Below are 21,339 nucleotides of genomic sequence, written 5' to 3'. Positions count from 1 at the left end.
AGCGCCACCACCACCTGCCCCCTGAATCTACTAACAACCCCCCACCCACCTCCCTCCCTACCTCCCTCCCTGCCCCCCACGCCACCAAATCAAAACCAAACCAATGCCTTTTTTTATCTGCAGATTCTCAGACAATGCCTGGAGGATCCCGTAGCCTAATCTCCTTCAATCCCCCCACCACCCCCCTCCTCTTTATCCCACTGTTAAAGAATGTTTGAAAGGGCGACACCGAAAATTCAAAAAAAGAAAAAAAAAAGACTAAGGGGGTTTGGTGTGTGTGTGTGTGTGTTGGGGGGGGGGTCACTAGCATCTGGGTTTGTATATGAGAACATGGTGGGGGGGTTGAGGAACACTGAATAATGGAAAAAGGAAAGATTTTTTAAATAGAAATTTCTAAATTGACAAGACTTTGGGTCCGTTTTTACATTTTAAAGTGAATTTTCTGCTTCTTGACAATTTCAATTCCCCACTGCACCAAAACACAATGTACATACATCAGTCTTATTTTATTTCTTTCCTGTTTATCATTCGCATGCAGTATAAAAACACTTGATACGTCGCGATCGGCAGCCGATATAATTTTGTCTTTGCAGCTGTTTGTATTGTCAATTTTTATACAAATCATTTAAGTGTTAAGAACATGACATCGTTTTTCCACCTTCAGAGCATTTAGTGAACATTTTCTCATTTTCTCAGTCAGTTGTGAAGGAAACAAAGGGATTTTAAATGGTCAAGGTTGATGAAATAAAACAAAGTTGCTGTGTCAGCGTGGCACTCGAGTGTCACACAGGCCCTCTCAGAGTTTGGAAGGGTATTATGTTTTAAACACTTTATTCCTGCCTTTCCTGGGAAAGATTATACTAGTTATCCCATCAAAGTTAAGTAAAAACGCCATTCTTGTGTCTTTAAGCTCTTGCATAGGAGGTCAATAAGACGGAGAATCAGGCTGGGCCGGGTGTAATCTTGCTGAAGTTACAATAATTAAATGGTAAGCTCCTTTAGCAATGCGTTCCTAAAAAGAACTTGGCTGATAATATACTTAAAGCGTTTGCGGGCTGTTTGTTTCAAAGCCAGCAGACGTTTAGCCATGCGACTCACGTACGGCAGCTTAAAACCTGCGACTGGAGCCACAATGAGCGGCGGCTGGCGGCAGAAATTCAACTTATCAAAGAAAAACATATTGGTCCCCGCACGCTTGATATACATTAAAACTCCCGGTTTGGTCCTGGAAATGTGGAGAGGGTTGAATGGGATCTTCAGTTTGGATCTGAGGTAGCCTGTCCAAGAGACACGTTTCATGTTCTAATCACTGTCTGAATCAAATGAGTCATTTGTCTCATTAGTGATGTCCTTGAACGTGGCATGTCTTAAGCATTTGTCCACAAGAAAGGCAAACTATTGGAGGACACTTCTTGGACACAGCATCTGGGCAATGAGACTGACGTTGTGTTGTTTTAAAAATGTGACAAAAATTAGATTTAACTAAAGTAAATTTAAACCCAGGAAATGACTCATATTTAACACTGTTCACCTTTAAAAAGCAGGAAGTATTTACATCCACTACTTAAGCAAAAGTGTTTAACTTATTTATTATTATTTTCCACCTGTGTTGTATTTTAGTGTTGCTGATGATTCTTGTGGATTTTTTTTTTCTTTTGTCACCATCACGTCAAAAGTCATCACATCTTTAGCGACACATTCAAACTGACTGTAAGTTAAAAAAAGACTTAATAGTTTACAGTTTGTTTTTTATGGTTTAATTTGAGAAACCATCACTTTAATGAACTCTTCTTGTTTTTTCTTGCAAAAGTCTTCTGTTACATTTACTCACAAATAAAATGAAACATTGTCACCTGAAAATCTCTTTGAATCTCTGTCTGAGACCGAACTCTGTGGATTTCTAAAATACTAATGATGGTTTGAAAACGTTTAAGGTCTCTCGGTGGTCTGGGAGAAGCATGTGCACCACACAGCTGGAGCTCAGGCCCAGAAAACGTGCTTGACCAGTGTATTGTATTAAACTGTTTTTGCATTGAGTGAGTGGATGTGAAACACTGATGTAGGATGTAGGAAGCATTATGGGATAGTTTGCGAACATCCTGGTCAAAGTTGAACTGTGAGACGAGCGGATAAACTATTTCATAAGTAATAAAAAGATAAAATGGTGTCAAACGAAAATGAAAAGTAAATAATAAACTATGATGGTATAAACCTGTAACATAAAGACAGCTGTTGAAATATAATACTAATCAGTTAATATCATAATTTATAAACAGATTTTTAACGTACAACATTTTATCAAACACACTTGTAAACTGAAATTTAAAATTGATTAAAAAACATTAGTATGAATATTTATGTTGTTTCCTCTGCATGTGGCTCTGGTAACACTTTCATTTTTAACCCACTACATGGAAATATAGCAGAGTTACACTGTGAATCCACCGCTGCAGTCGCCTTCAGTCTCATCGTGTTTCTCAGGCAAGTAGCCTGAGGTTTGACGAAAATGTCCTTTTGTTGGTCTGTTGTCTTCTTTAACTCTGACAACCATCCGTCTATAACGCGTCTCTGCTCCTCTCATGCTGCTACACAACCTTCACCGTGATGATCACAAACTGTCCCATAATGCATCCAGCAAACTCCATCACTGACTTGTGGAAATCCAATATGGTGAAATTTGAGAAATGTGTCCTTTTGTCATATTCCTACTTTATGTAAATAACTATTTGCCTTGTTCAGTAGGAAAATGACCAAAGCTGATGAATTCAGTGAAATGTGTGTATGTGAAGGTTTGACGGCCTCCGTGTGAGATTTTACCTTTTTGGTTTTGCTGTAACTCAGTTCTCCACTGACTTTCAACCTGGGTTTGGCAGTAATTATGCAACATGAGGACCATTCATTCTCAGGTCCAGAAAGCCTGCAGGATGATAAGTTCTGGCACCAGACCCCCCACCCGTCGATCAAATATCAGCCCTCACAAATCAATTTTACACATGATCACAGCCCCCGCAGCCTCCCGCCCTCAGGCCCCTCCCCTCCAATTAAAGCTCCACATTAGCATATATATGATATCAGCGGTAAAACATCACTGGGCCGCTGATTCACAGACGCTCCTGAATAATAGGGGGGGTGAACACCTATTGATCCTGGGCCGACAGCACAGCACACAGGCAGTCTGGGAAAATCCCCAACTGACTGTGAGAGCAGGGAGGAGGAGGAGGATGGAGAGGAAGTGAGGGGATGTCGCTCTGGTAAACGGTAAAGACGCTAAAGAGGAGGAGCAGACTGTGATAGGCTGATTTATCTGTCAATCAAGCAGCTGTCTGTGTTTATTGGCCCCATTCATGAAGGGAAACTGTCGGAAAGGTTGTAATTCTACTCTCTGTTTATTATTGAGATCCAAGTAGCTGGTGGAGTTGTACTGCAGGGCGTCATAAGAAGAGGTGGTTCTAAAGTTTGGGCCACCTCACAGATTTTAGAGGTGTGCATCACCTTTCTGACAGTTTCAACTTCAAAACTGAAAAATATACGTAACATTGTAAAAGTAGAATTCAAGGCAGAGCTGCTGTATTGGATTGTACAGGTGGTCATAATGTTATGGCTGGTTAGTGCGAGGTGGTCAGATTAACAGACTTTGAGCGATGGCAGTGCAGGAATTAGATCTTCTATTGTGTATTACAGCTAGATGCCACCTGTATCCCAGTGATGATGCTGATGTCCTGAAAAAGACTCGTGACTCAGCTGTAGTCCTGTAGAGGCCTGTGTGAGCTCATATAAAACACTTGTGATCCCTTCAGGCTTCATATCTGTGTGTCACTTCATACAATACACAATTAAAGCACCGCCAGGCTCTGGGGGACTTAGAACAAACAGCTTTTGTTTGAGTGGCCTCTGACACTGAAGTGTTTGTGTGACGGTTTTATCTTGTGTTGTGATGACAGGCAGCCACTGAAGGTGTGGTGGATATTATGGTTTTGGATTAAAGATTAAAGCCCGGTAAAGCCTATGAACAAGCCTAATCCTGCTCTTCACTGCTGCTCAGCAGCAGGGCTCCAGAAGCGCTGATCCACGATCAACTTACTTCCTAACCTTCGTCAGGGGCTGAAAACAAAACCTGTGGCAGAGCCAGAGACTCCAACACGCAGACATAGACACCAGTAAGTAGAATATAAATATAGGTAAATATGGCAGATGCAGACAAGGTGTGAATAACCACACACTTAGAAAGATTTGCAAACTGTAATCCCAGCTGTGTTAACGCTTCACTTTCACAGCTCCCTCCCTCAACTCCGAAGGTTTAGAACTAAGATGTCTGATAAAAACTTTCAAACTGTACTTGCGTTTGTAACGCTGTGGTCATTTCACTAAGCTGAACAGCCAATCGGAGTGGTGTCTATCACAGATGGCGTCTCGGTGTTACTGTTACTCGGTGTTCTGCAAGTTCAAAGCTATGAGCACGTAACTCCCTCCCTTCAGATTTACAGATTTCATTGCATCTGTAAATGAAACATCACACACCCACCAGAGTGTTGTTTTTACATCTTGCAAATGTCAAATGTGTGTGAATGCAGCCCAAGACAGAAGAATCTGGTTATGTTCATTCTAGTTATTGTAACAAACACGTATTTCTGATACTTCCTGTTTACTTTTTTTGTCTTTAATCAACACTTTGGGACTTGACCTTTCACCTCCTTCTGGGGGTTGTGACACACCAACCTGGCATTTGTTGATTAACACGTATTTATTTTCTTCCTGCTGAATTCCCAGAATGCACTGCAGAGCTGCTGCTGCAGGGCTCCAGAGCTCATGCAGGTGGATCCAAAAGTATTTTAGCTCCATCTTTATTCGGCTAAACAATGGCAGCAGAGAAAACTAATTAGGTACATTTAACCCATTTCCATGTTAATGTTTTGTTTGTTTCCATTGTTCGAGGACACAATGGATGAGATGCTAATGACGGAGACCTAATAACAGTGTCCTAATGGGAGTCCATTCACAGCCCGGAGTCCTTGGTGATTCCTCCTCACATCCCTTTATCGGAGGAGCAGGAGGGTTTGGAAACAGGCAGGTTACAACACATGGAGACTCAGAGACACAGAAAGCTCAGGGTTGAAACACCTGATTGACTGATGAAGCTGAGATACTTTTACAGGACTATATGCAGAGCTGTAGCTACACACAAAGTACTACAAAATACTACACTCAGGCATAGTGTCCTGTTCAATAACAACAAAAAAGATTGAATAATTGCTGCTCATTAGTTTTCAGAGCTGTAGTTTACGGTGTTATAAACCACTGGACATTGTGTTAGCAACTAAACGTGTGAATGTGGAATAAAAAGAAAGATTAAAGAGTAAACATGATCCGAACTCGCTTCGCATTTGTTCACCTCATATCAGTTCAGTTTCAGTTAATAGCAAAGCTCAAACCAACTCACTGTAAATGTGGGTGGAATGTTTTCAACTGTTCAACTGTTCTATTACAATCAAGATGCTGTGTTGACAATTATTGTAAATTATACTGAATCATTTTTATAATAATATCACTTTACTGCTGGGAGTTTTTTTTAAAGTACCAGCAGCTACATGGACAGTTGGAACATAAAACAAAAGCCCTAGAAACCATAACCTCAAGTCTTGAAGGGCGACTGTAGCTCAGTCCATGAATCACAAGGTCAGTGGTTCAACTCCCAGACCTCCTCGCTACATGTCAAAGTGTCCCTGGGCAACACACTGAACCCCACTGAACACGATATCTAAAGCTCTGAGACTCCACCGATCCATAGAAAGAGCCACTACCTACAAACAATAGACGACTTAGAACCATAACGATTCTTCCCAGTAGTGGCTGAACTTCCACTATTAGTTTGATAGAATTGTGATGACTCATCCAGGAAGTCACAAGCGATCTAATAAAAAGCCTTTATGACCTCAGTACAGGTCAGTTTTCAAGACCAGTTTATGAAAAACACAAAGTAGAAATAGCTTCATGGATAAGCAGTGAGGTGAAAACCTCTAATTACCCAGAAGAACATTAAGTCTGAATTCTGCCATAACTTAACAAACGCAGAATATCTGTGGACTGACTGGAAAGTTGAACTGTTTGGGCCCCTGCAAGAGTAAAAGGGATCCTGTTACATCTTGTGTAAACTAAACATAAAATATCACAAAAAGAACAAAATGCAATTAAGGATGGTGGTGGTAGGGTGATGGTGTGGTGCCACACAAATTACTATAGAAAGCTTATCATTTGTGATTGGGTTTGACATTGATTGGCAGGGACATGTCTCCACTGTCCATACTCAAATCGACGTCCATCTCATTTGAATAAAGCTAGTTTTTAGCTCTATCACATTCTTCAAACGCCTCTTGGTTTGGAGTGTTTATTGGTCTCGAGCCCATCGGGCATTGTTAAAAAAGGCAGAGGCTACGGAGCTAATAAGGTGCTAATCCCGAGCTGCTGTGTGCACACAAACGCCCACACCCTCCTCCACCCTACAGAGGCTGAACACACATGGTGAGCTGCAGAGAGAGACGCACACTCTTTGCTTATCGCTGCTCTCCAGACAGCCGCCCCAGATCAGTCGACAAGCTGTGCGATCGATGCATCCGATAAGGAATTAAGACAGAAAATAAACTGTACGTGTTATCTGGCACTCAGTACACGGGCTAATTATGATGCGGTGTGCATGTGAGAGGATGATACGGTGATAGTGGAGTGGTGTGAGGCTGCAGGAGGACTGGGCAAAGGGGTTGGGGGGGGGTCTTTCTAGGGTACGTTTGCATGCTGGTGGCCCCAAATGGTGATGAGAGGAAGCAGTTTGAAAAATTTAAACTACAATCCCCGAAAAAAAAAAACCCACAACCACATGCTTGTGTGAGCAGTGTGTGATGGACGAGACCCAATGAGAACAAAGAGATTAAAAAAAGATTAACTGCAAACATAAATGGTTTGTAGCTGCAAATACGTTGATACCTTCAAAACATTTTCTGTAAAAATATCAACCTCTAGTTTTTGTGACTTCAACATTATGAAACTTGTGGTTGTGTATAGACTCTCAGGTTTCTTGGTTTTGGTTAAGCTGTGGACACACCTGAAGACTTTGACAGTCTGGAAGCAGCAGACACCTGATGACTGACACCCCCCTTTTTGGACCAAGGTGAATTAGGTGCTAGTGCTGGGTTGGTGCAAGAGCCTGTTTAGAGCTGGTTCAACCTGCAAACCTTCACATTGCAGTTATGAAAATCTAATAAACAATACACCAATTTTCATCTTTACACTAACTCTTCAGTCACATGTAACCCCATCACCAAGCCCTGACAAAACAGTTCTTGGTTCTTGAGCAGCAAAGGGTCGGTGTCACTTCAGAACCAGTCTTTTGTACCTGTGACCATCTTAAATTTCACCAATTGTCAGATCGGAAGTGTAATTTAACCCAATACTTTTCAATTCAATTCAACTTTATTTATATAGCGCCAATTCACAACAAAGTCATCTCAGGGCACTTTACAGAATAAAGTCAAGATTATAAAGATATATAAAGAGAACCCAACAATTCCCCCTGGAGCAAGCCATAGGCAACAGTGGAGAGGAAAAACTCCCTTTAACGGAAGAAACCTCCAGCAGAACCAGGCTCAGGGTGGACGACCATCTGCCTCGACCGGTTGGGGTGAGTGGAAAGGGGAGAGAGAAAAGAACAGAGCAACAAAAAGCAACAACAAAACATCGGGCAGATTGGTAGGACCAGTAGCTGCACGCTGGAAGACACACAGCTTCAAAGCCGGGGGACACCTGCAGAAAGGGACAGAGAGAGGGGGACAGAGGAGGACAAAGACAACTACGGGAGAGAACACACAGAGTTAATGACATACAGTACAATACTTCCATTTCCATCAGTTTCACCTGGAGGCTGTAACGTTTCAGATTTGAATTTGCTGTTGTGTTTGTTATCCACATTTGTTTTTATCTTACTTGCACCAAAAACAATATAGAACAGTTTTTAAATGCAAAGTCTTGCCAGGAGACCCCACTGGAAATGAGGGGGAGGCTTTAAGGGGGGTTATCCATCGAACAATATAATTTGTCCAAATATATGTTGTATGTTCCGTCCTGCTATCATCCACCGTTGGGAAAAGGTCAAAGTGAGAAAGCAAATTGTTCCTATGTCCACGTCCGGCAGTTATCCCAGTGGTGTAGCGGACAGACAGGACGTCCGGCTCCACCTGACCGTTCGATTGTCAGCTGGAGCGAAGGAGCCTCTCTGTTCAAACCACCAGGCTCCTGCTCTGGGAGAGAAACTCCTTTGATCTGGCTTCAAGCTGATTCATGAACACCAACTGACGGGGCGGCACGAAACACCTCGATGCCCAGCCTGTACGGCCCCCAGGCCCCCCAGCACGAATATGTGCTTTCATTTAGGGCAGATTCCACAGCACACGGAGTGGAGTGGAAGGTTGGAGAAGGGTGGAGGTTAAAGAGGGAAATTCCCTCAACATAACACTGTGTCTCTCTCTGGTCTTCTGCATTGGTCTAATGTCCTCTGCAGAAAGTTGGGGATAACTGCATGTCTTTGCAGTCATTCCTGTGCATTTTGCATTTCATCACTAATCTGTTCTGTTTCCTTACTTGTTTATTTTACAGGATTCTGTAAAATAGAACGACCCCCCTCATTGCTGCAGCCATCAAGTTGCAGTTTAGATGCCTGTCTGTCCACACATGTATTTTGATCAGTTCATTTATGGGGACATGGTTGAGAATGGTACAGACGCAAGGTCATGGTGACCTTGATGTTTGACCTTTAATCAGTTCATTGTCGAGTCCAACAGGATGTGTGTGAATTTTTAAGAAGTTCCTGAAATATTAGGTTCACGAACAGATGAAAACAGTGGTCACAGGTGCACGAGTATCATGGTTTTGAGTCTAATCCTTGTTGGGATCAGTATTGGGACATGATGTTTTCATGCGACATGAGAATATTTAGTCATCTCTCTGTGGACATGAGACACAGTGTCCAGGGTTTTAATAAAGGCTATATGGTCTATCTGGTCTTTGTTGTAAATTCATCGGTTGGATTTCTAAGCAGGGGAGGCTGATTCAAACGTGTCTTCCTGGCTCTTTAGAAGAAAATCCAAGCAAACCAAAATGCATCACTAGAAGACCGGTGGCAAAAGAAAATAAAGATGATCCTGATTTGTCCCAGCGTCTCAGGCTGGATCAAGTTCGGATCACGTCAGAGCTGAACAGACCTGCCCAGATGAACCTCAACAAGGAGGAAAATGAACCAGTTCAATTTAACTAGACTAACTGAGTCAGGTTTGAAAATGCTCTTAATGCGACATTCTGCCTACTTTGCATATCTGGGACAACTGGACTATTTATCATTTACAAGTAGTAGATGTTCAGTCTAAACTGGCAAACATGCCAAGAACCTGCCCACATCAAAATAAAGATAATTTCATCTCCAGCAAACAGCTAAAGAAACTTATACTGATCATGCTGATTGGAGAAAGAATAGTTTCAAAAGGTTTCATGGACCTTTTGATGGTAGGATAAACTGGACACTAACCAGTGATGATTATGATGATGAAAAAGCAAAGTGTGGATTTTTCCAGCAACACTTACTACACAGAGAGCAGAGGCCACATTTTCAAGTGCTGCAAACATTGTACAACTATCTTGTATGTGCAGAAGGTCGGATACTAATGGTTAGTGGACTGTGACTTTAAGGGCAGAAAGTGCTTCACTGGCTTTGAGGACTGCAGGAGGATAATAGGGTCCTGGGTGTGTTTGTTTGCGCCCTCGACCTGATCGGCATGTGATGAGCGGGGAGGTCTGCAGGGCCTAATTGGCCTCTTTAAATGGGAAAACGTCCAGGGAGCATGACGCATCGATGAGTTACAGCACCCAGGCACCACCCTCCCCCTCCACTTTCTTCATGAATTTATGTAAACAAACCGCCCCAATTAGCGCCAGTGCAGCCATGGAAGTAATGATGACCATAAATTGGACGGTCGCTGGATGGATTTAAAGTTAAGATCAGAGTGAGTACTTAAAGTCATTTACATCCCTGCAGCTCTGCACTTTGGTGCTGTGGTGCTTGCGTCTCTGGCAGTGCACTGAAGGAACCTGGTTACAGTCGTCCTTCTGATCCTTTCTTAACTGTCATGTAAATGAGAAACCTGTTTTCAGTAATCGGGATACAGGATTAGAGAAACCTGATGTATGCGCACAACCAGGTTTCTAATCAGCTTTTCACAAGTGCACATGTGCATGACAGAAAAGGCTGCAGACAGGCACAGAGCGATGCCACCTCAGTTTTAGATCAGCGTCTGCCCAGAAAAGTCCAGCTAAACGTACTGTTGAACTTCTCTCATCCATCCATTCACAGGAGTCAAGCAGCATCTCTTCCTCTCTGCTGCTTGGACAAATTCTACGTGCAATTATTAAAACGATTATAATCTTTTATTATGAGACATTTGCAGGGTTTAAATTTCTTTCATTAAATAAAAAAATTGCATTAAAATCACGTGTTGCAAACGTATTTGCTGTTTATGCTTTTTATCATTTAAGACAGAGTAAGAGCTTAAGGCAGAAAAGTACCTTGAGGGTTTGGAAGCAGCTGCCTGCCCGATGTGTTTTGAAGCTGTTCATCCAGAAAGACAAAAAGGTGGCTCTTTCAAAGAAGCAGACCAAAGCGAAGTCGCTGACACTTCAAAGCAGTTTCTGAGCCGTTCACCTCCCTCCGACCGCGAGGTCACTGTCAACCCTGACGAGTCACTGCTCTGCCATGAAGCACGAGAGGAGGAGAAGGAGGAGGGTAGTTTCTCTGTCTGCTGGCCTGTGGGAGCCTTGGGTGGAGGCAGAGAGGTTGAGGTGCCGGAGGGGGCGATGTGGCTGTCGTCGGTGAAAATCAAACAGGCCCCAATTAAACTGATTCTAACATGCCAGTGATCCCAAGGAGGCGGCTCACCTGGACTCTCCTCTCCTTCAGGACCTTCCTGGGCCTCCATGACTCCTGTGACACTAATTGCTCCGAGCAAAAAGCCGCAGGAACGAACAGTTACTAGCAAAGTATGCGACTATGACGGTGCAGCTGCAAAATAAGAAATAAGTCGGCCAAACATTTTGGGACAAACCTTTTCTTTATATTGTGCAAACAGATACATTATAGATTAACCTCACAACTCTGTCCAGATGCAGTTAACATAGCGTTAATATATTAAGTACAAAATTTATTGGTTTTTGTTTGGTGAATTTGTGAATTAGGCATGAAAGTCATACAACACATGCGTCATTGTTACGTAAAGCCGCATTATGTAACTCTTTGGAACACTGAAGCAGTGAGACTCACCCTTTTGACCAATCAGAGCAGGCCACACTCAATAAACAATAGGGACCTTGTGTGCATCTTGGAGACCCCACAGTCTTTGTGCGTCAGTATTTGACTCTGTGGGTGGTTTGATTCTTCATGCTCCATCCTGTGTGTACACACGACACACACAACACACACGAATTCACCATAAGCTAGTCTTTAATAGATGGAAGCTAACGGCATTAGCATCAAAGTGCATTTCAAAGTGACTCCTCCCATTTACCATTTAATATACACTGAACTATGGTAAAAACTGTCCACAGGAATAAACAACGTCTGTGTTGGTATAAAGTGAAGTGACAGATGCAAAAGATGTCAAAGAAACAATACAATGACGAGTTTTGAAGTTCCACATATTTTCCTCGTTGGAATTTCTTGGATTTGATGTGATTATAAAACAGTGTCCACTGCTTTCTTACCTCTCATCATATTTACTGCACCACACGGTTTGAACATGTTAAAAACATGTTATTTTGGGGTATTTCCTAAAAAGCCTGGTGGTTTCTAACAACACCTACATGTTGCTTCACAACCAAACATAACTATTGCATGTAATTGCCTGCTTGCACAAATGGGCTGTGGGGTCATAGGACAGTTTCCAATAATGAAGAGAATGAATTTCTCATAGCCATGTTTTTCTTTAAACGTTTGTCCACTAATTACCAATTCTCTCAAAGTGGGGGCCTTGACGTCATGATACCAGTGTCACTTCCTGTTCCAGAGTTTTATTTTGTAGTCCTCACTCCCTGTATAAGCCTCCATGTTTTGTGCACTAGTTTGCCGGATTGTCTGCTCCTCCACAGTGACTCTCCAGCCTTTTCTAACCGTGTTGCCTGAAGATATCGACTTTATTCTGCCTGCTGAACTGCCCAACAAAATCCCAACAACAAGCACCACTTTCTGACAAAACACCTACACTTTGTATCCATGAACCATTTCGCCCCAAAGACCCGCAGCTTTCAACAAAAGCAGACGCTAATAGCCAATAACATAATTATTGTAATGGGCCTACTGTTGGGTTTTGTTACAGCTTTATGTGCCACCACCAGTGAGATATTTATTTTACTCATACTCTAGTTTTATTTTATTTTTTTTTATCCTTTCGGCTTATCCTCTAAGTTCATGGTCAACGCAGCGAATCGTTGTCTGCATCTTTATTTAGCACAGTTTTTATGCCTCATGCCCTTCCTGATGCACCCACCCCCCAAATTTCTACCAGGCTTGGGACCGGCGCTGCTCGGCTGGGGATGTGGATGGGCTGTTAGGGGTTCGTTGTTTTGACCAGGGACACTTCGACATGTGTTTGGAAGGAGCTGGGCACGAGCCTCTGACTCTATGGTCAGTGGCAGCCACTCTACCAGCTGAGCAACTGCTGCCCCCCATTTTAGGGCCTAGATGATGCTTTTAAAAAAGGCATTTCAATACAACCAAAAAAACATTTTGACTTACGTGAACACCCACTTATCAGAAAGTGATGCCAGCTCATAACTGGATGGCTCCTCCTCAATGGCAATCAGCAGCACTCAGCTCAACTTTGTTTGTGCAGCTGCACTTGCAACGCAAAAAACCTAAAAAATTAGAAAACAAAGCATCTCCCTCATTCACAGCAGATTTATTGACCTGCCAGGGAGTTTACGGGACGGCTTCAACCTGTTGCTGGGATCGGAGCTAAAGCCTTTTGCCACTGCTGCAGCATTCAATTGTGTCGGACATTACAGTTGTTCAGATGCTCAGATGCTCTAGTGGACACACAGAAAGCATGAATTGGCTTCGAGAACTTCTCCCCACTTTTCTTTAGAGCTGAGTGAGAGTTGAGGAATGACTTCCTGTTAATACCCCCCCACCCTGTGACTCTGTGCAGTTTGCATGTAAAACTGATTAAGATTTGCAAACACACAGTTCAGGGCCTTTAAGAAAACAAAAGGAAACAAAGCACGTTAACAGGAGGAAGATGTTTCCAGAGACCACAGGCTCTGTAACAGCTCTCGCACCTTGTTGCATCACCTCTGTACCTAAAGTGCAGCACACGGTCGTCTCTCAGGTATTAGTCCTGGTGAGAGTGCAATGTGCAGTGTGCTACTTCGGATTAAACGCCAGCGTCTCACTCCCCAGGAAGCAGAAATGCTTATATTCTCAGTGTTGCCTGCAATAAAAGTGCACAGCCTGCAGGCATAGTGTAATGACTCTGGAGAACACGCGTCACATAATAGAGGGTCATTTAACTCGCTGCCGTGAATAATGTCAAACATGTTATTAATTATGTTGCTTTGAAGCTTTATCGAACGCTGGATTAGAGAACGTATGAGCTGTTCTGAGAATGACAAGGATTCAGGAGAGTAATCTCTTTATGAGCTCCCTCTCATTTTGTTCTGTTCTGGGAACATTATGGTTCAGAGTAGGAAAATCGACATTTTTCCACCTTAAACCAGACAAGATTATCAATAATGATAATATCCATCTGTGAAGAGAAGATTCTAAGGTTCCGTGATAGTCATGCAGCTAAAACTATTCAGGTAAAGATCATAGTTGCACTTCCAGCTCAGTTTGCTCAGTCAACCAATGCTGCTGCTGATTATTGTGAGCAGAGTTACACAAAATTGTTGGAACCTTTCTACGAATAAAACAAAGAACTGAATATTCTCGGAAATGAATTGAAACTGACAAACATAACTAACGTAATTAAGTAATTTAAGAAATCAAAATCCAACCTTGCTTCTGCCTATTTAACACAGCAGTGACTGGTTTGGTAGAGTGGCCACCTACCACATGTCAAGTGTCTGTGGTCTTTGTGTCTACGACTTTGTGTCATATTTACAAGAAGCACTTAGTTTGAAATATCACTTTAATCCAGTTATTTATGATATTTTCTAGCAAATCTGTTCAGGACATTTTCTTTGTTGTATTACTTAAAATATTGTGTCCAAAGCAAAGTCAGGGTTTTATTATATTTATTATATAATCTTTTTAGTACTTCACTTTCACTTTCAAGTTAATTCACAGAAAAGTGAGGTGTTTTATTTTTATTGTTTCCACGTGAAATATTATCAGTGAAATATTTATTTATTTCTGTAGTATTTTTATTTTTTTAAATAACAGATTCAGTTTCTACTCTGTTAATATTTATTATTATTGGTTCCTGTTGTGGAGCAGGAGACAAAGACATGAAATTTAGTTTTTGCAGTACAAACGTAATTCCCACATGAGCACAAATGACCAAAAGCGTCATAGCTCCATACTGTGCGTATGGCATCACAGCTTTGTTTGGTTTTATTGAGTAAAAATATGACACATCTGACACATCTAGTACACACTGGGCCAGTTGCCTTGTGATACTGAGGCAGTAGGAGCTCAGCAAAGCTCCAGAGGCTGAACGCTGACGCCCCCTGTTGGTCGCTCTGACACACAGGCTTGGAGCTGTGTGCCCAAAGATGGTGCCAAGAGACTCAGAGTCACAAATCAGTGTCACCAGCATTCGAGAAGTGAGAGGTCAGAGACAGAGAGGACACTGGACAGTGTAATGTTGAGACATTTGTGTAACTGAAAGAAAGTGGTGTTTCCACACAAACGAACGGATCCTTCTGTGGCAAAAGCAAAATAAGGGACAGACGTGCGAGTCCACGGGGGAGTGTGACCACAGGGCAAAGGAGGAGGAGGATGTTATCTGAGGGGGAAAAAATGACCCTCACATCATCATCATCATCATCATCATGAGGGTTTTTTCAGGGAAAGAATGATGAGAACACAAAGATAAAAATCTACTCACTGTACGTGTTTGATCTTACTAATTGAATCACATCAAAATCTCCTCCTCACCTGCAGGCATCTAAAAATATCCCATTACTCCAGTGTACTTCATTTAAAACTGAAAGACAAACACGTCTCTTTACTGCAGCAGCCACTCTGATGGCGAAGATGACCTCATCATCATAGTGTTTATGGATCACTGGGCCGCCGGCCTTGATTTCTGTAATTGAATTAAGGGAAATCAGAGGAGTGGCTTTCAAATCCAATAAAAGCATCAGCAGTCCTCGGTGAAAAGCCATCAGCATTCGGCAGCAGCAGCAATGTCAAGCTGCTCCGACATGTTGGCTGGAAACGTGAAACAGGTATAAAGAAGCTGTAGAGCTCATTTACAGGATTTTTGGGTCTTAAAACCCACAGAAAAACATAAAAGGTTAAAAGAGCAAAGATTAAAAAGGAGATATTTGTCGGCCTGCCCACAAACTCTGAGGGTTTCAACCAGCTCTGAGCCGTGAATCTTATGAGGTCAACCAGTGTTTCAACTTCTCATTCAAGCTTTTTTTAAAATATATTTAGAAATTACTACTAATGGATGTCAATTGTTTTTTAAAGGGAACAAAATCAGTGCAGCAGATTGTTAAAACTTGCAGTTTTCAGACTGACACTGAATCGAGGACATTGCTCAGCAACATCTGAGTAAAGGTTTAAGATTCATTTCTTATGCTGCAGCAGTTGTACTGCACAAATGTGCATTAAGTTTTGACGGAAACCAAGGGAATAAACCTGTCAGATAAACAGGTCACGAACCACGTGAAGAGAATTAAACAGGAAGTGTGCAACGTCCAACCTCAGCAAGACAAAAGACGCAGAGGAGACAAAGACGTGATGCAGATATTAACTCACTAAGATCGTTGGTTTGCTCAGGTCTGAATCATTGGACCAGATTGGAAACTTTCTCGTTTCAGCTTCTTTTTACACAAACTTCAAGTGAACTAAAATGCACAACAAGTGAAAATATTCATGTCGTTGTTTAATGTATCTGTGGAGGGGAACCAAGAAGTAAAGTCAGGAAGAAGATCCTGTTCTGTACATGAACAAAACTGCACAACATTCATAGCTATGTAGTGATCATCTGCGCCACAAACCAGCAAAACTCTGCAGCAGATGTTCAAAGCACAAACTGCTCGTTTAGCAAAAACCTGCTCTTCTCACCAAATCCAGTACACGGTCTTGTTTTAGTCCACATCCAAGTCAGTCTGCTGTGTTCAGACCTGCTCAAACAAACTGCACCCAGGGTGGAAAACCAACTGTCCATGACGTATTAATAAGACAGATGCTTTGACAACAGAACTTTTACAGTAGGAGACACAAACTGGTGTCTGACAGCTTGAAGACTTTCAGACCCACAAGACATTGATGACCACCTCCCTGCAGCTTGATCTCCGTTTGCATTCAAAGCCCCACTGTCAGCACAATGTCCATCAACAAGTGCCGTTTGGTTTGGTTAGATTAGACACATCGTGTCCTGTGTCCAAGTCACATGCTTTGTTGTCCAACCATCCATCCCTGCTAAAGCAGACACATGCAGTCTGTGGACAGTGTGAGGACACCAGAGTAAAATCCCTGTGATAACAAGTTGATAGGGGTAAAAATAATGTAGCGGGTTTTAATTTTAATTACAAAAAATACAGCAATCTCATAGTAATTAAGCAGGTAATAGCTCTGTATAAGTATCACCAAGAAACACAGTAATTAACTAGAAACACATGTTGACAGCATACGGACACTGTTAGAGACGAGCGTCTGACAGGACACTCATGCTGCTGTTTGGTCACTCTGAGCTAAAATAACTGTCCAATTCATATTCAGCTCCAAAAGCTGCACATGCAGCATTAAATACGTTTTAAAATAAACCATAAAAGCAGATCGAGAGGATTTCTGGTTTTGGGGTGAACTCAGAGACGGAAACCAAAGTCCTCCAAGGGAGCGGTTGATGCTTCACGAAATGAAAACTGATTCAGCAGGAAAAGTTATTTCCAGACAGAGGAAAGCGGAGCAGTCCTTTAATTAAAATGTGATAATAGGCGGTTGGATCGGGAGGGGGCTAAAACCTCCTGGGTTAAAAGGTGGGCTGTGTGTTCCACTGGATGTTTTTCGGCCCCCGGAGCAGGATTGAGCCCTGGCTCGCACAGGAGAGTACGGCCTCTTCTGGGCTTAAGGGCCACACACCTGTGCATGCATCAGGGCCGGATAAGCCCAGATTAAGCTAAAGTTACCAGCTCTCTGCCTGCAATGTCATTCAAAACCTCACCGGCAAACGCACTGCGGACAAAGCGCCTTTTGGGCTCCACTAATAAACGCCATTAGTTTCGAGACATCAAACATGGAGGATTATAGGATTTTCTGCCCCGAAAAAAGATGGAGGGTCTGGGGGACTCCCTCGCTCAGCCGTCCTTTCTCTGCAGAGATTACGCTACAATTTGTTTTCCTTTTTCCGCCATTTTGTACGTCCCTCCTCCTTTTGCAGTTTCCACACAAAAAGTGGTACAGTAATCCTCAGCAGATGAAACCACGAGCGCCGTTAAAAGGAAGATTACACAGTGCTTTGGAAATTGTTTCTTTACACATGTGCCTGGGTATTTGGGAGATCTGCAGGGACTTAACACACACACACACACACACACTGCATTATTTCACTTGTGTTGACTGAAAGCATGAAGGGGTTGAGGCTCACGATCTGAAGTCAAGAGGAGGCTCAGACACAAAAATGTGATTTACACATCAAAAATTCAGGTTAAACCCAATTAAATGTGGCCAGATGTGACATTTCAGATTAATAGCATTTATTTAATGGACAAAATTCTTTTGCTTTCTCGTGAAGAAGGAGATTGTCCAGGACCACAATGGAAATCAATATTGGACTAATAGAAACGGCTGCATAAACATTTGCACTTGTCTACTTGTAAAATCGCTTGACAGTCTTCTTCAGCCTGTGGTCGTCTTTACTGCTTGTGCACAAATTTCTCCCCCGACTTTTCGTCCCAACCAACTTTCAAAAGCCAACTTTTTGTGAATTTGCTTCAACACAGCAGTCTGAACCAGCAACCGCAGCCGTCTGTGTCTCACGCTCTCTGGAACTTAATTCCAACCAGATTATGTATTTGTTAATATAATGACATCACAAATACACTAACACTGAATTTATCAAGTGAGTAAAGACATCCAAGCTTGGAGTGCAACGATTTTTCAAGTTTGTTTTTTTTTTGCCTAAACCCAACTACACGTGGGATTCTGGACTACAGCTCTAGTTCATTATATGACCCTCACCCAGCCCCCAGTCACAGCAAAACGTAACCCACCCACTGTTTACGTTGCCTGTAAAATCTAATCCCAGTTGCAGTAGAGTTTAGTTGCACAGAAGTTTATTTTTAAGGACACAGGTTTGCAGCCGTGTGACGTTTGGCTGCTATAGGGCCCATCCAGACCACAGGTTTCTGTTCTGACTGAAGCCACTTACCTCCAAACAGACTCAGGTGCACGTACTAAGCTAAAGACTGAGGCCCCTCCCCACCTGAATAAAGCTATGAGTCAAGTCGTCCCTAACAGAAGTCAAAGGTTGGGCTGCTGCTAATCCATGTAACACTAGGAGAATAATCCTCAGGGCTGGGGTCTGCCCACTCCACAGTTTTCTTTTCCCCTTTTGTTTTCCGGGTAAGTGATCTTGGAAAATGTTTCAGCAAAGGCCCCCAGACTGCAGAGAGAAGAAGCAGCTCCCCAAGACAATTCTTCACTAATTTGTGGGTCATGTTGTTCCTCCTCAGGCAGCACTAGTGGTTTAGAAAACACGGACTGACGTCCAAACAAGGCCTCAATGATTCTGAATGCACACACAGCGAGTTGTGAACCAATGTGAGATTTTGAAATGGTCCATCAAAACTAAACACTTTATTCCAGTGTTCTGTTATATTTTTGGTGTCACTGAACAGAGATGTTCTGTTTTATCATTTCTTTTGTTTCTATTGTTGGATTGAATGAACTTAATAACAATAAAACTGAATTTATTCTGGTAGGAACTGTCTCCATACTCTCCAAAACCAGGAGTTTCTCATTATACATTGACTGTTCGACCCTCCCCTCAGGTTAAGGGTCTGGGTGTCATCATGTACAGTACCCTCTCGTTTTCTGCCCACATCTCTGATCATCGCTCACCCTCCACAGTACAGCTACTCTCCTTCATGCTTTAGTTCCATCCTGCAAAGATTATTAGCTTGTTTGTAGCTTGTTTGCCTCATAAATCCCTCCATAAACTTCAAGAGTTTCAGAAATCAGGTGCCCTTTTCTTACTAGAACCCGCTTCACAGATCAGGTTACACTCATCCTCAGACAACTCCATTGGCTCCCAGTCCATCTCTGCATTAACTATAAGATTTTACTTCTCACCTTCAAAGCCCTCCATAACCTCGCACACCCACACCTGTCAGACCTCCTTCAGTGATGGAGCACAGAGTTCCAACATTCGTAGGGAGCTCGAAGTACAGTAGCTGCTCCATGTGTTGAAAGGAGCTAGTTCAGGTGTTACACGTGGTTCAGGAATCCTATCAGGAAGCCCCCTTGATGACTTCTATTGGAGGAAGCTGGGCACGTTCAGCTAGGAGGAGACCCAGAACATGCTGAAGACATTTATATTATCTTGCTTGGGATCACGTGGGGGTTCAGGAAAGGCTGGACAATGTGGCTGGGGAGAGAGATCTGTGGACCACCTTGCTGTTGCCTCTGCACTAGTTTAAGAAGATCCAGAAAATGACCAGCACCAGTTTGCATCAACAAACTCTTAGTGTTACACAAAGGGAGTTTACAGAAATGGACCTTAATTCTCTGGTGCCAGTTTTCCTGAAATGTGCTAAAAATTGTGCAACACTGAGATGGAAACGCACCTGAAACCGTAGGTTCTGTGGACGGCCATGGTCTGATCCCAACTATTCCACCATCACAAATCTGCAGTAACATGGGTTTGTTTTCTTTTTAATGTATTCTCATAATCCTCAGCTGCAGATGAGTCTGACAGGTTGTGTGCAGGTAATAATCACAAAATGGGATTTCATTAATCCTGATGAGAGCCGACCACAGCTGACATCACACTGTACAGCAGCAGTAACCAAAGACAGCTGATGGAAATTACTATAATCCTACACTCTAAAAAATATTCCAGGGCTTAGTAGGCAACACTTATGACATTTTCTAGTATGAAAAAAATGTGTTATGTGTACATGTTTTAGTCAGGTGACAACATAATTGTTTTAATTACACATTATGATCAGCAGCAATTATTAAGTTTGTGCAACTAGTGAGGTTTAACTTTTTTAAAATTTGACTAAATAGCTCACCCACAGTTATATATATATATATTTTTTTTTTTCCAAGTTAATTAAATGTATTATCATTAGAGTTAGAAAACAACAGTTGTTATGACTTAAGTCATACAACTTATAATGATGAGGTTAAAGATTGAATTTCTTTGAGTCCACTCAGCTCTTAAAACTATATATTAGCAAACTTCCCAGCATGAACTGTTTGAGAGTATAAGCTTTTCAAATATACAGCATATATATATATATATATATACATACATACATATATACATACACTATATCTATATATCTATAGATATAGACATACAGATATATATGTTTTGCTTGTAGCTTAAAGAAAATCTCGTGGTAGAAATATGCTTGATGACATTAAAAACTATGCAGTGTTGAATTCAGTCCCTGCACCCATACACTTGAAATTCCTCACTGACAGCTGATTTACATGAACTGACTGTTGTATAAAGTGGCTCTAACAGGAGCAAGTTCATTGTGTGAACTCAGTTCTCAGTTTGAGGAGTTATTTCATAATATGGACTGAGAGCATTTTTATGTATCCTGATAATATTACTCAAAAAAGTAAGGTAACAATTGAAATGGACATTTGAGTAGGGAAGTAAAAACTATTTAGATAACTAAGCATTTAGAGGCAAATCATGTTCAGTGCACTGGAAGCTGCTGTACCTTTAAAATACACAAAGGATTTACAAAATGCCACAGTTGGAACTTTTTAAAAACATGAATGCAAATTAGTGTCTAAGGAAAAGGCCACGACTTGTTTTTTTAGTGTGTAGCAATATGATGGAGAGACGTTTTTCTTTTCAAATAGATTCAGTTTTCACCATCTAGATTCTGTTCTTG

This window comes from Channa argus, chromosome 3, assembly GCF_033026475.1.
Source record: "Channa argus isolate prfri chromosome 3, Channa argus male v1.0, whole genome shotgun sequence".
NCBI lineage: Eukaryota > Metazoa > Chordata > Actinopteri > Anabantiformes > Channidae > Channa > Channa argus.
This window is presented reverse-complemented; position numbering follows the sequence as displayed.